General features: G+C 48.1%; 1 protein-coding gene across 3 annotated transcripts in view; it reads right to left on the reverse strand.

Moving 5' to 3' along the window:
• The window catches only part of LOC115153951 (actin-binding LIM protein 3-like), a 144128-nt gene that overhangs the window by 90456 nt on the left and 37104 nt on the right, over positions 1-16568 (reverse strand). The window lies entirely within an intron of this gene.

Here is a 16568-nt window from a genome sequence, read left to right on the forward strand (position 1 = left end):
TGAGAAGGATAGACACAGGACAACCTGGCTCCCTGTAGAGGAAAGGCTGTGCAACCACTGCACAACAGCAGAACCTGAGACAGAGCTGCATTTCCTGACAAAATGTAAAAACTATAAAACAATTAGAGACTGTCATTTCCCCAAATTTGAAACCCTTATTATGCAAGGTTTCAAAGACCTCTCTGATGAGGATAGGCTACCCGTCCTGTTGGGGGAGGACGCAGTGAGCTGTGGGTTGGCAGCGCACTACATTGCTGCCTGCCATAAAATGAGGGACAGTGTCTGACAGACCAATCAACCTGCACATGTCCTCTACTGTATGCTTATTGTTATTGTTCAATGTATGGTTATTTTGACCCTTAGTTATTGTTGGTACTGTTGTCCCGTTGACAATTTTGATTCTAATTATTTTCATATTGTAAATATCAAAAGTAAGCTTTGGCAATATGTACATTGTTACATTATGCAAATAAAGCAAATTGAATTGAATTGACAGAGAGAGACAGAGAAAGACAGAGAGAGATACACAGAGACAGACAGAGACAGATAGTGACAGAGAGACAGAGAGAGACAAAGACGATAAGGACTTAACACAGGACTCCAATCTTCCCAGTTTAGGGCTTGTAAAGTGAACAGAGATGAACTGAGAGATGGAGAGAGATGGAGAGAGATTAACAGAGATGGTGAGATATGAACAGAGAGATGGAGATGAAAGGCTTTCGGAGCCATCATCGACTCAGTGGGTTTTGTCCAACATGTCTCTGGACCTACTCACTGCCACAGTCATACTCTGGACCTAGTTTTGTCCCATGGAATAAATGTTGTGGATCTTAATGTTTTTCCTCATAATCCTGGATTATCGGACCACCATTTTATTTAGTTTGCAATTGCAACAAATAATCTGCTCAGACCCCAACCAAGGAGCATTAAAAGTTGTGCTATAAATTTTCAGACAACCCAAAGATTCCTTGATGCCCTTCCAGACTCCCTCTGCCTACCCAAGGACGTCAGAGGACAAAAATCAGTTAACCACCTAACCGAGGAACTCAATTTAACCTTGCGCAATACCCTAGATGCAGTTGCACCCCTAAAAATTAAAAACATCTGTCATAAGAAACTAGCTCCCTGGTATACAGAAAATACACGAGCTCTGAAGCAAGCTTCCAGAAAATTGGAACGGAAATGGCGCCACACCAAACTGGAAGTCTTCCGACTAGCTTGGAAAGACAGTACCGTGCAGTATCGAAGAGCCCTCACTGCTGCTCGATCATCCTATTTTTCCAACTCAATTGAGGAAAATAAGAACAATCCGAAATGTATTTTTGATACTGTCGCAAAGCTAACTAAAAAGCAGCATTCGCAAATGGAGGATGGCTTTCACTTCAGCAGTAATACATTTATGAACTTCTTTGAGGAAAAGATCATGATCATTAGAAAGCAAATTACAGACTCCTCTTTAAATCTGGGTATTCCTCCAAAGCTCCATTGTCCTGAGTCTGCACAACTCTGCCAGGACCTAGGATCAAGGGAGATACTAAAGTGTTTTAGTACTATATCTCTTGACACAATGATGAAAATAATCATGGCCTCCAAACCCTCAAGCTGCATACTGGACCCTATTCCAACTAAACTACTGAAAGAGCTGCTTCCTGTGCTTGGCCCTCCTATGTTGAACATAATAAACAGCTCTCTATCCACCGGATGTGTACCAAGCTCACTAAAAGTGGCAGTAATAAAGCCTCTTGAAAAAGCCGAATCTTGAGCCAGAAATTATAAAAAACTATCGGCCTATATCGAATCTTCCATTCCTCTCAAACATTTTAGAAAAAGCTGTTGCACAGCAACTCACTGCCTTCCTGAAGACAAACAATGTATACGAAACGCTTCAGTCTGGTTTTAGACCCCATCATAGCACTGAGACTGCACTTGTGAAGGTGGTAAATTACCTTTTAATGACGTCAGACCGAGGCTCTGCATCTGTCCTCGTGCTCCTAGATCTTAGTGCCGCTTTTGATACCATCGATCACCACATTCTTTTGGAGAGATTGGAAAACCAAATTGGTCTACATGGACAAGTTCTGGCCTGGTTTAGATCTTATCTGTCGGAAAGATATCAGTTTGTCTCTGTGAATGGTTTGTCCTCTGACAAATCAATTGTAAATTTCGGTGTTCCTCAAGGTTCCGTTTTAGGACCACTATTGTTTTCACTATATATTTTACCTCTTGGGGATGTCATTCGAAAACATAATGTTAAATTTCACTGCTATGCGGACGACACACAGCTGTACATTTCAATGAAACATGGTGAAGCCCCAAAATTGCCCTCGCTAACTTTCTACTTTTAAACTTGGACAAAACAGAGATGCTTGTTCTAGGTCCAAAGAAACAAAGAGATCTTCTGTTGAATCTGACAATTAATCTGGATGGTTGTACAGTCGTCTCAAATAATACTGTGAAGGACCTCGGCGTTACTCTGGACCCTGATCTCTCTTTTGAAGAACATATCAAGACTGTTTCAAGGACAGCTTTTTTCCATCTACGTAACATTGCAAAAATCAGAAACTTTCTGTCCAAAAATGACGCAGAAAAATTAATCCATGCTTTTGTTACTTCTAGGCTGGACTACTGCAATGCTCTACTTTCCGGCTACCCGGATAAAGCACTAAACAAACTTCAGTTAGTGCTAAATACGGCTGCTAGAATCCTGACTAGAACCAAAAAATGTGATCATATTACTCCAGTGCTAGCCTCCCTACACTGGCTTCCTGTTAAGGCAAGGGCTGATTTCAAGGTTTTACTGCTAACCTACAAAGCATTACATGGGCTTGCTCCTACCTATCTTTCCGATTTGGTCCTGCCGTACATACCTACACGTACGCTACGGTCACAAGACGCAGGCCTCCTAATTGTCCCTAGAATTTCTAAGCAAACGGCTGGAGGTAGGGCTTTCTCCTATAGAGCTCCATTTTTATGGAATGGTCTGCCTACCCATGTGAGAGACGCAGACTCAGTCTCAACCTTTAAGTCTTTACTGAAGACTTATCTCTTCAGTAGGTCCTATGATTAAGTATAGTCTGGCCCAGGAGTGTGAAGGTGAACGGAAAGGCTGGAGCAACGAACCGCCCTTGCTGTCTCTGCCTTGCCGGTTCCCCTCTTTCCACTGGGATTCTCTGCCTCTAACCCTATTACAGGGGCTGAGTCTCTGGCTTACTGGTGTTCTTCCATGCCGTCCATGGGAGGGGTGCGTCACTTGAGTGGGTTGAGTCACTGATGTGGTCTTCCTGTCTGGGTTGGCGCCCCCCCCTTGGGTTGTGCCATGGCGGAGATCTTTGTGGGCTATACTCGGCCTTGTCTTAGGACGGTAAGTTGGTGGTTGTAGACATCCCTCTAGTGGTGCGGGGGCTGTGCTTTGGCAAAGTGGGTGGGGTTATATCCTGCCTGTTTGGCCCTGTCCGGGGGTATCATCGGATGGGGCCACAGTGTCTTCTGATCCCTCCTGTCTCAGCCTCCAGTATTTATGCTGCAGTAGTTTATGTGCCGGGGGGCTAGGGTCAGTCTGTTACATCTGGAGTATTTCTCTTGTCTTATCCGGTGTCCTGTGTGAATTTAAATATGCTCTCTCTAATTCTCTCTTTCTCTCTTGCTTTCTTTCTCTCGGAGGACCTGAGCCCTAGGACCATGCCTCAGGACTACCTGGCATGATGACTCCTTGCTGTCCCCAGTCCACCTGGCCATGCTGCTGCTCCAGTTTCAACTGTTCTGCCTGCGGCTATGGAACCCTGACCTGTTCACCGGATGTGCTTGCTGCACCCTCGACATCTACAATGATTATTATTATTTGACCATGCTGGTCATTTATGAACATTTTAACATCTTGACCATGTTCTGTTATAATATCCACCCGGCACAGCCAGAAGAGGACTGGCCACCCCTCATAGCCTGGTTCCTCTCTAGGTTTCTTCCTAGGTTTTTTGCCTTTCTAGGGAGTTTTTCCTAGGGAGTTTTTCCTAGCCACCTTGCTTCTTTCACATGCATTGCTTGCTGTTTGGGGTTTTAGGCTGGGTTTCTGTACAGCACTTTGAGATTTCAGCTGATGTACGAAGGGCTATATAAATACATTTGATTTGATTTGATGGAGAGAGATGCAGGCGTCCTCCAACATGTTGGCTCATTTCACCCATGCAGCTACAGTATAGCTTCTCCCTACAGACAGACAGACAGACAGACAGTAGAAAAACAAACACACAGAGACAGAGCTCTTTCCATGGCTTTCTATAGATGCAGAAAGCTGTCAGAGATCCAAGGTTGGAGTAGCCCAGTTTCTCGAGGAGTTCCAGGAGGCATTTGGAGCTGTTGCTTCATTTCACTGTTCCATTCTGTTGCTGTTGCTCTGGTGGGCTGCAGGGTTGTGTATGTCTATGTGTGGGATGTGGACAGTACTGTACATCACTGTAAAGGCATGTAGTGTATTTACGTAGCATCCATGGCCCACATGTTCTGATGCTTCTCAGGAGGGATTAGCCGATAGTTGCAGTAAAGGGTTTGGACACCAGTCAAAAGTTTGGACACACCTATTCATTCAAGGGTTTCTTTATTTTTACTATTTTCTACATAGTAGAATAATAGTGAAAACATCAAAACTATGAAATAACACATATGGAATCATGTCGTAACCAAAAAAGTGTTAAACAAATATATTTTCTATTTGAGATTCTTCAAAGTAGCCACCCTTTGCTACTTTTGACTAGTACCGTATATCCTGCTGACTCCATAGTACACATTCATCTGTGGCCACCACACTGATCTACTAGTAGCCTGAATAAGCACAGGGCTGATTTGAAACTAGAAAATATGAGTAGTACATTAGATTACCGTAAAAAAAGAGCATCCTTATAAATAGCATCATAAACATCAATAAGTCAAACCATTTTTCCCTCTGTCTCCTCGCATGACAATGTTAATTTAACCTTCTTTCATATTGATGGACTGAAAGACACTTATTGATCGGGCAACAGAAGCTGTTTGGGGAATTCCTGAGAGAGATAGCGAGAAAGAGAGAGAATGAGAGAGAGAGAGAGAGAAAGAGAGAGAGAGAGGGAGAAACAAAGATATATATATATATATATATATATATATATATATATATATATATATATATATATATATATATATATATATATATAGAGAGAGAGATATTTACATTTTACGTCATTTAGCAAAGAGGGAGAGAAAGAGAAAGAGAGCGAGAGAGAGAGAGAGGGGGGGGGGGGGTCGGACAAAGGAGGAGAGAAGAGGGAGGGAGAGAGAGGGGGGGTCGGACAAAGGAGGAGAGAAGAGGGAGGGAGAGAGAGGGGGGGTCGGACAAAGGAGGAGAGAAGAGAGAGAGAGAGAGAGAGAGAGAGAGAGAGAGAGAGAGAGAGAGAGAGAGAGGGAGAAACAAAGATATATATATATATAGTTGTATAAAATGATAAACAGTGTGGAGATGTTTCAGGAGATATGGTGTGTCGGGGGGGGGGGGCATCTGTACAGCTGGGAAAGATGGGATGGATATACGGTTGTAGAAGAGGTGAGGTTGTGATGTGGGTTGTTTTTTTGTTTCGTGGGGTAAAGGGCAAGGTGAGTATGCAGCACATGTTAAGGGTGTGTACTGGAGGTGAAGTCAGAGAGCAGAGTGGAGTTAACAGGGGCACTTTTCATTCCGGTCCAAACGAAAGCACATAAGTACATAAAACGTGGCCAAAACACAGAACATAAACAAGTCTGGCGTGTAACAATACACACATAACATCAAAACTATTTCACACAAAGACATGGAGGGGAACAGAGGACTAAATACATTCAGTGTGATTAGGGAATGAAAACCAGGTGTGTATGGAACAAGACAAAACCAATGGGAATATGAAAAATGGAGCGGCGACAGCTAGAAAGCCGGTGACGTCGATTGCCGAACGCCGCCCGAACAAGGAGAGGAGCCGACTTCGGTGGAAGTCGTGGCAGCACAGGGGATATCTGTTTTTTAAAGGGGTTGGGGTGGTGAGGTGTTAATTAAATGAAATGAGGATTTATCATTAAAGAAAGACAAAAAGTTTAAAAAAACGTATTTCTCTTTCTGTCTCTCTCTTCTCTCTCTCTCCTCCCAGCCAGGAGGAGAGAGAGTTCAATGTTCAATGTCATAAAAAAAAGTTGAGTTGTCAACTAACGTGAATTCAACATGAAGTCAACAAAAAAATGTCACCACATTGACTCAACGTTGTCACATTACATTTTTGTTGTTGTTGAAATGACATGGAAACAATGTTGATTCAACCCGTTTTTGCCCAGTGGGGACGGTCCCCAGCCAGCCCTCCCTTACAGGCTGCCTGCTTAGCTGTGTGTGTCAGGGCTCTGCTTACAGTGAAGAGGCTCCATGGAGGGAGGCAGCAGATCAGCCATCGATTGATCAATCAGTCCCGGTCCTCCTCCCACGTCTGCTGCTCCACAGTGATCAGTCAGGACAGAGACGTGACCTGTCCCCCTGTCACTGTCAGCCCCATCTATGCACAGCAGCACCAGGGGCAGAATGGGACTTACACACAAACACTTCCTGCATAGATATGAGAGACTGTAGAAAGGAGATGTTGGGAGTACTGTAAAGTATGATTTGTCCTCCATTTTGTATCTTTCATTATGCAGAGTGAAATGGTTTGGAGATGAAAGTACCCGACTCTTATAGACATCTCCACTGAGTCATCGCCACATACAGTAGCTATATGCCAAGAAGGCTGGATCAGTGTGTATGTCTATTTCTACATAATGTCTGGCTGCAGACTGACACAGCTCCCTCCTGTTTATTTATCGTCTCTCCTCCTACCCATGGGCCAACAGATTACTTCCTGGGACGCCCAATATCCCCAGGACAGACAGAGAGAGACAGCCATATCCCCAGGACAGAGAGAGACAGCCATATCCCCAGGACAGAGAGAGACAGTCATTTCCACCAGGACAGACAGAGACAGTCATTTCCCCAGGACAGACAGAGACAGTCATATCTCCAGGAGAGACAGAGACAGTCATATCCCCAGGGCAGACAAACAGAGACAGCCATTTCCCCAGGACAGACAGAGACAGTCATATCTCCAGGACAGACAGAGACAGTCATATCTCCAGGACAGATAAACAGAGACAGCCATATCCCCAGGACAGACAAAGAGACAGCCATATCCCTAGGACAGACAGACAGAGACAGCCATTTCCCCAGGACAGACAGACAGAGACAGTCATATCCCCAGAACAGACCTAGACAGCGATTTCCCCAGGACAGACAGAGACAGTCATATCCCCAGGACAGACAAAGAGACAGCCATATCCCCAGGACAGATAAACAGAGACAGCCATATCCCCAGGACAGATAAACAGAGACAGCCATATCCCCAGGACAGACAAAGAGACAGCCATATCCCCAGGACAGACAAAGAGACAGCCATATCCCTAGGACAGACAGAGACAGCCATTTCCCCAGGACAGACAGAGACAGCCATATCCCCAGGACAGACAGAGACAGCCATATCCCCAGGACAGACAAAGAGACAGCCATATCCCTAGGACGGACAGACAGAGACAGCCATATCCCTAGGACAGACAGAGACAGCCATTTCCACCAGGACAGACAGAGACAGCCATTTCCCCAGGACAGACAGAGACAGCCATATCCCCAGGACAGACAAAGAGACAGCCATATCCCTAGGACAGACAGAGACAGCCATATCCCCAGGACAGAAACAGAGACAGCCATATCCCCAGGACAGACAAAGAGACAGCCATATCCCCAGGACAGACAGAGACAGTCATATCCCCAGGGCAGACAGAGACAGCCATTTCCCCAGGACAGACAGAGACAGCCATATCCCCAGGACAGACAAAGAGACAGCCATATCCCTAGGACAGACAGAGACAGCCATATCCCCAGGACAGATAAACAGAGACAGCCATATCCCCAGGACAGACAAAGAGACAGCCATATCCCCAGGACAGACAGAGACAGTCATATCTCCAGGACAGACAGAGACAGCCATATCCTTAGGACAGACAGAGACAGCCATTTCCCCAGGACAGACAGAGACAGCCATATCCCCAGGACAGACAGAGAGAGACAGCCATATCCCCAGGACAGACAAAGAGACAGCCATATCTCCAGGACAGAGAGAGACAGCCATATCCCTAGGACAGACAGAGACAGTCATATCCCCAGGGCAGACAGAGACAGCCATATCCCCAGGACAGATAAACAGATACAGTCATTTCCCCAGGACAGACAGAGACAGTCATATCCCCAGGACAGACAGAGAGACAGCCATATCCCCAGGACAGATAAACAGAGACAGCCATATCCCCAGGACAGATAAACAGAGACAGCCATATCCCCAGGACAGACAAACAGAGACAGCCATATCCCCAGGACAGACAAACAGAGACAGCCATATCCCCAGGACAGACAAAGAGACAGCCATATCCCTAGGACAGACAGAGACAGCCATATCCCTAGGACAGACAGAGACAGCCATTTCAACCAGGACAGACAGTGACAGTCATTTCCCCAGGACAGACAGAGACAGCCATATCCCCAGGACAGACAGAGACAGTCATATCTCCAGGACAGACAGAGACAGTCATATCTCCAGGACAGACAGAGACAGCCATTTCCCCAGGACAGAGAGAGACAGCCATTTCCCCAGGACAGAGATATCCCTAGGACAGACAGAGACAGCCATTTCCACCAGGACAGACAGAGACAGCCATTTCCCCAGGACAGACAGAGACAGCCATATCCCCAGGACAGACAAAGAGACAGCCATATCCCTAGGACAGACAGAGACAGCCATATCCCCAAGACAGACAAAGAGACAGCCATATCCCCAGGACAGACAGAGACAGTCATATCCCCAGGGCAGACAGAGACAGCCATATCTCCAGGACAGACAGAGACAGCCATATCCTTAGGACAGACAGAGACAGCCATTTCCCCAGGACAGACAGAGACAGCCATATCCCCAGGACAGACAGAGAGAGACAGCCATATCCCCAGGACAGACAAAGAGACAGCCATATCTCCAGGACAGAGAGAGACAGCCATATCCCTAGGACAGACAGAGACAGTCATATCCCCAGGGCAGACAGAGACAGCCATATCCCCAGGACAGATAAACAGAGACAGTCATATCCCCAGGACAGACAGAGACAGTCATATCCCCAGGACAGACAGAGAGACAGCCATATCCCCAGGACAGATAAACAGAGACAGCCATATCCCCAGGACAGACAAACAGAGACAGCCATATCCCCAGGACAGACAAACAGAGACAGCCATATCCCCAGGACAGACAAAGAGACAGCCATATCCCTAGGACAAACAGAGACAGCCATTTCCCCAGGACAGACAGAGACAGTCATTTCCCCAGGACAGACAGAGACAGCCATATCCCCAGGACAGACAGACAGAGACAGTCATATCTCCAGGACAGACAGAGACAGTCATATCTCCAGGACAGACAGAGACAGCCATTTCCCCAGGACAGAGAGAGACAGCCATTTCCCCAGGACAGAGAGAGACAGCCATATCCCCAGGACAGAGAGAGACAGCCATATCCCCAGGACAGACAGTGACAGTCATTTCCCCAGGACAGACAGAGACAGCCATATCCCCAGGACAGACAGAGACAGTCATATCTCCAGGACAGACAGAGACAGTCATATCTCCAGGACAGACAGAGACAGCCATTTCCCCAGGACAGAGAGAGACAGCCATTTCCCCAGGACAGAGATATCCCTAGGACAGACAGAGACAGCCATTTCCACCAGGACAGACAGAGACAGCCATTTCCCCAGGACAGACAGAGACAGCCATATCCCCAGGACAGACAGAGAGAGACAGTCATATCCCCAGGACAGAGAGAGACACTGTGGGCAGGTCCAGCTCTTTTCCCCTCCCACAGCCACAGTCTCCATTCTAGAGGCACCACTCATACTTTCCTCACAAGTGGAGCATAATGGGAACACATTTCTTGGCAGACACTGTTTGTATAGAAATTCATTTTCTCCCTCTCATCCCATTTCACTCCCAGGTCCCAGCAGACTCTTCTCCTACTGCCTGGAGAAGTTTGTTCCAGCATGCTCAATCACATCTCCGACCATGCTACTAACTAACAAGCGATTGCATTGTCTGCAACAGAGATCTGTGCTTCTGCGAGGTTCAAAGCTGGAAACACAAAGGCAAAGAGAGAAGTCTCTACAGACCCATTTGGAAGAGACTGGCTGATTCATCAGTACGCTTAAGAGATGATCACTTTATACTGTAGAGGACTTCATCTAAACAGAATGTCGATGGCCAACGGAGAATCATTAGCCCTTGTTGAGTGCAAACTGCTGAATCAATATTATAAAGTAATTACTTTTATCCCAGGAAGAAATGGTCCTACATAAAAACCTCAGATGGCGAAGCCAAGCGAAGTAGTCTTTTCCATTTATCTGCAGGAGCCAATGATTTATGGTTAATACTGTACATATCTTGTGATTCAGCAAGCTGAGAGTTTCTCATTCTCTGCTTTTCTGTTTGCCCAAGTTCTTTGCCTGAGGACGACAACGACCCTGAAATCTAAGGCCTTCTCCTGAGACAGATGACCTCCACACCGCTGCTCATACACCTGATGTTTGCCTTCTCTGTTCTCTTTCTGCTCTATATCTTCACAGACCAGCTACACTGACAATGTTAACTGGTACTCCTCCATCTTTGTATCCAACCTCTGTGGCGTTCTAAAGGGGAGTACTGGATTAACAGAGACAATCCACCCCACTAGGACAACTGTAACTATTGTCTTGGAGAGATGAGACCCCTCAGAGAGCCACAATGGGCCAGAGAGCCAGTGAGAGCCAGTGAGAGGGCCAGTGAGAGGGCCAGAGTGGGCCAGATGGCCAGTGAGAGTCAGAGAGAGTCAGAGAGAGCCAGTGAGGGCCAGATGGCCAGTGAGAGCCAGTGAGTCAGAGAGAGTCAGAGAGAGTCAGAGAGAGTCAGAGAGAGTCAGCTGGCCAGTGAGTGAGAGCCAGTGAGTCAGAGAGAGTCAGATGGCCAGTGAGTGAGAGAGAGTCAGATGGCCAGTGAGTGAGAGCCAGTGAGTCAGAGAGAGTCAGATGGCCAGTGAGTGAGAGCCAGTGAGTCAGAGAGAGTCAGATGGCCAGTGAGTGAGAGCCAGTGAGTCAGAGAGAGTCAGATGGCCAGTGAGCGAGAGCCAGTGAGTCAGAGAGAGTCAGATGGCCAGTGAGTGAGAGCCAGTGAGTCAGAGAGAGTCAGATGGCCAGTGAGTGAGAGTCAGTGAGTCAGAGAGAGTCAGAGAGAGTCAGATGGCCAGTGAGTGAGAGCCAGTGAGTCAGAGAGAGTCAGAGAGAGTCAGATGGCCAGTGAGTGAGAGTCAGTGAGTCAGAGAGAGTCAGAGAAAGTCAGATGGCCAGTGAGTGAGAGCCAGTGAGTCAGAGAGAGTCAGAGAGAGTCAGATGGCCAGTGAGTGAGAGCCAGTGAGTCAGAGAGAGTCAGAGAGAGTCACACGGCCAGTGAGAGCCTGATAGCCAGTTAGAGCCAGTTAGTAGTTTACAGACTAAGAGGCTGATTTGGTTTTGAACCTGCTGACTGTGGTTACTGACCGCTGACTCCAGGATTCTATATTAGGGATTCTGTTTCCACATGCTCAGTTCTTTCCAGGTGCTCATGTCATGGTATTACCTTACACTTCCTCACACTGATAGGATACAAAATGCACTGATAGGGTATAAAATGCACTGATAGGGTATAAAATGCACTGATAGGGTATAAAATGCACTGATAGGGTATAAAATGCACTGATAGGATACAAAGGATACAAAGGATACAAAGGATACAAAGGATACCTCCGTACCTTCAGGCTCTGATCAGGCCCTACACCCAAACAAGGGCACTGCGTTCATCCACCTCTGGCCTGCTCGCCTCCCTACCTCTGAGGAAGCACGGTTCCCGCTCAGCCCAGTCCAAACTGTTCGCTGCTCTGGCACCCCAATGGTGGAACAAGCTCCCTCACGACGCCAGGACAGCGGAGTCAATCACCACCTTCCGGAGACACCTGAAACCCCACCTCTTTAAGGAATACCTGGGATAGGATAAGTAATCCTTCTAACCCCCCCCCCCCAAAAGATATAGATGTACTATTGTAAAGTGGTTGTTCCACTGGATATCATAAGGTGAATGCACCAATTTGTAAGTCGCTCTGGATAAGAGCGTCTGCTAAATGACTTAAATGTAAATGTAAAATGCACTGATAGGGTATAAAATGCACTGATAGGGTATAAAATGCACTGATAGGGTATAAAATGCACTGATAGGGTATAAAATGGCCGGTTTTCATCCGGCAACTGGCTCCTAGTGTGGGATGATGGCTTGTTTGTTCACCACAAGACTCATCAATGGCCTCTTGTTTAGTGAGGGAAAATCTGTTTCATGCATGGGCTGTTGGGACACTACAGGCCATCTCTACTGGCATCTTGGCATAGCATGTTCCCCAGCGCATCACGGTGTCCTCCGTCCCATCCTCCCTCGCTGTCTCCCTCCCAGCTAGGACACAACAGACTGACGAAGGACATCCACACAACCCAAGCAAACAACAATGAGTCTATTACAAAAATGATTTTCCTTCCCAAATTCCATCTCACTCCAACACTGTGGGGGTTTAGGCTTGTTGTTTGGCTCGGTTAAAAGTCTCACTTTCACCAACAGTACTTCTGCTGCCACACTACTTTCTAAAACACTGCTGTGTGTAGGAAGAGTACACAGAAGGAGATTAGACATGTCATGAGGACTAATGGTGGCCAGTGTAAAAGAAAATGCACAGTGTAGCAGACCATGCAGGGTGCGCTCTGCCTAAAGCCATGACAATACAGTGGGAGGAGAAAGCCAGTCAAACACTAGCAGCTCATTGTGAGCTCTCAGGTGGACACCACCCACATCCCACACCACCCCTCTCCACACCACCCACATCCCCCACAACCAACCACCAGCCCTACTTAACCACCCACATCCCCCACAACCAACCACCAGCCCTACTTAACCCTACACACCACCCACATCCCCCACAACCAACCACCAGCCCTACTTAACCCTACACACCACCCACATCCCCCACAACCAACCACCAGCCCTACTTAACCCTACACACCACCCACATCCCCCACAACCAACCACCAGCCCTACTTAACCCTACACACCACCCACATCCCCCCACAACCAACCACCAGCCCTACTTAACCCTACACACCACCCACATCCCCCACAACCAACCACCAGCCCTACTTAACCCTACACACCACCCACATCCCCCACAACCAACCACCAGCCCTACTTAACCCGATACACCACCCACATCCCCCACAACCAACCACCAGCCCTACTTAACCCGATACACCACCCACATCCCCCACAACCAACCACCAGCCCTACTTAACCCTACACACCACCCACATCCCCCACAACCAACCACCAGCCCTACTTAACCCTACACACCACCCACATCCCCCACAACCAACCACCAGCCCTACTTAACCCTACACACCACCCACATCCCCCACAACCAACCACCAGCCCTACTTAACCCTACACACCACCCACATTCCCCCACAACCAACCACCAGCCCTACTTAACCCTACACACCACCCACATCCCCCACAACCAACCACCAGCCCTACTTAACCCTACACACCACCCACATCCCCCACAACCAACCACCAGCCCTACTTAACCCTACACACCACCCACATCCCCCACAACCAACCACCAGCCCTACTTAACCCGATACACCACCCACATCCCCCACAACCAACCACCAGCCCTACTTAACCCTACACACCACCCACATCCCCCACAACCAACCACCAGCCCTACTTAACCCTACACACCACCCAGTTGGAGTCGTCAGATCAGCACCCTCACTCTGCAGCCCTCAGCCTGCAGCTCTCAGCTCTGTCTGCAGCTCTCAGTCTGCAGCTCTCAGCTCTGTCTGCAGCTCTCAGTCTGCAGCTCTCAGCCCTCAGTCTGCAGCCCTCAGTCTGCAGCCCTCAGTCTGCAGCTCTCAGCCCTCAGTCTGCAGCCCTCAGTCTGCAGCTCTCAGCCCTCAGTCTGCAGCCCTCAGTCTGCAGCCCTCAGTCTGCAGCCCTCAGTCTGCAGCCCTCACTCTGCAGCTGCTCTCAGCCTGCAGCTCTCAGTCTGCAGCTCTCAGCTCTCAGTCTGCAGCTCTCAGCTTGCAGCTCTCAGCTCTCAGTCTGCAGCTCTCAGCTCTCAGTCTGCAGCTCTCAGCCCTCAGTCTGCAGCCCTCAGTCTGCAGCCCTCAGTCTGCAGCCCTCACTCTGCAGCTGCTCTCAGCCTGCAGCTCTCAGTCTGTAGCTCTCAGCTCTCAGTCTGCAGCTCTCAGCTCTCAGTCTGCAGCTCTCAGTCTGCAGCTCTCAGTCTGCAGCCCTCAGTCTGCAGCCCTCAGTCTGCAGCTCTCAGTCTGCAGCTCTCAGTCTGCAGCTCTCAGCTCTCAGTCTGCAGGCCTCAGTCTGCAGCCCTCAGTCTGCAGCCCTCAGTCTGCAGCCCTCAGTCTGCAGCCCTCAGTCTGCAGCTTTCAGTCTGCAGTTCTCAGTCTGCATTCACTAGCCTCAGCAGGACACAAAGAAGGAAAGCGTGTGGGTGGAGGGAATGCTGCTGCTGCTGGTACTAATAGAGAAAACAGACAACAGATAATGAGAGATACAGAGAGAGAGAGATACTGTGGGCAGGGAATGAGAGATACAGAGAGAGATGCTGTGTGCAGGGAATGAGAGATACAGAGTGAGAGATACTGTGGGCAGGGAATGAGAGATACAGAGTGAGAGATACTGTGGGCAGGGAATGAGAGATACAGAGAGAGAGATACTGTGGGCAGGGAATGAGAGATACAGAGAGAGAGAGAGATACTGTGGGCAGGGAATGAGAGCTACAGAGAGAGATACTGTGGGCAGGGAATGAGAGATAGAGAGAGAGAGAGAGAGATACTGTGGGCAGGGAATGAGAGCTACAGAGAGAGAGAGATACTGTGGGCAGGGAATGAGAGATACAGAGAGAGAGATGCTGTGGGCAGGGAATGAGAGATACAGAGTGAGAGATACTGTGGGCAGGGAATGAGAGATACAGAGAGAGAGAGAGAGATACTGTGGGCAGGGAATGAGAGATACAGAGAGAGAGATGCTGTGGGCAGGGAATGAGAGATACAGAGAGAGAGATGCTGTGGGCAGGGAATGAGAGATACAGAGAGAGAGATGCTGTGGGCAGGGAATGAGAGATACAGAGAGAGAGATGCTGTGGGCAGGGAATGAGAGATACAGAGAGAGAGATACTGTGGGCAGGGAATGAGAGATACAGAGAGAGATGCTGTGGGCAGGGAATGAGAGATACAGAGAGAGATGCTGTGGGCAGGGAATGAGAGATACAGAGAGAGAGATGCTGTGGGCAGGGAATGAGAGATACAGAGAGAGAGATGCTGTGGGCAGGGAATGAGAGATACAGAGAGAGAGATACTGTGGGCAGGGAATGAGAGATACAGAGAGAGATACTGTGGGCAGGGAATGAGAGATACAGAGAGAGATGCTGTGGGCAGGGAATGAGAGATACAGAGAGAGAGATGCTGTGGGCAGGGAATGAGAGATACAGAGAGAGAGAGACTGTGGGCAGGGAATGAGAGATACAGAGAGAGAGAGAGATACTGTGGGCAGGGAATGAGAGATACAGAGAGAGATGCTGTGGGCAGGGAATGAGAGATACAGAGAGAGAGAGACTGTGGGCAGGGAATGAGAGATACAGAGAGAGTTAGAGAGACAAAGAGACAGAGAGAGAAACTGAACAGATAAGAAAGAGGAGAGAGAGGGATGAGAGATCTATAGAGACAGACAGTAAGAGAATGAGCAAGAAAGAGAAGGGAGATGAAGGGAGATATATATATGTTGTAGCGAGAAATCAGCAACCCCCTTGCTGTGCTCCAGAGCACGCAGGAAGGGCTCCTATTGGCTGATACTGGCTGAGAGAGTAACCAGCATCCAAGGCAAGTTGCCCCCTAACACCGTTACCACAGCAACAGCTTGCATAATAAACAAGACCACGTGAGCACCGGCAGTTTGGAAATGGTTTCTGACTAGGAAGGGAATGGCCCACCTCCACCTGCCGATTCTTCTTCTGGCTGTTTATAGGCACTACAAGCGGCTTGCTTAGGTGAAACACGAGTAGAAAATAACATTCTGAAAATATGAAACACTCATTTATAGGTTTAACAATAAGATAAACATTACAAGATGGCAGTTGATCTTGTCTTCATTGTCTTGTCTACCATGAAGAGCTCTCAGAAGGCTTCTCGTGCTATTCCTTTGTTTAGGCTGTGTGCTTTTCTCCTGATCACAGCCCTTGAGCCGCCCAGGGGGTGTCAGGGAGACTCTCTCTCTGATAGCTAATGGTTTCTAATGGGACTGGCATAGTGCTGCAAGACTGTGGAGGCAGATGGACAGATGGACA

The sequence above is a fragment of the Salmo trutta genome, chromosome 19, assembly GCF_901001165.1.
Source record: "Salmo trutta chromosome 19, fSalTru1.1, whole genome shotgun sequence".
NCBI classification, from domain to species: Eukaryota; Metazoa; Chordata; class Actinopteri; order Salmoniformes; family Salmonidae; genus Salmo; species Salmo trutta.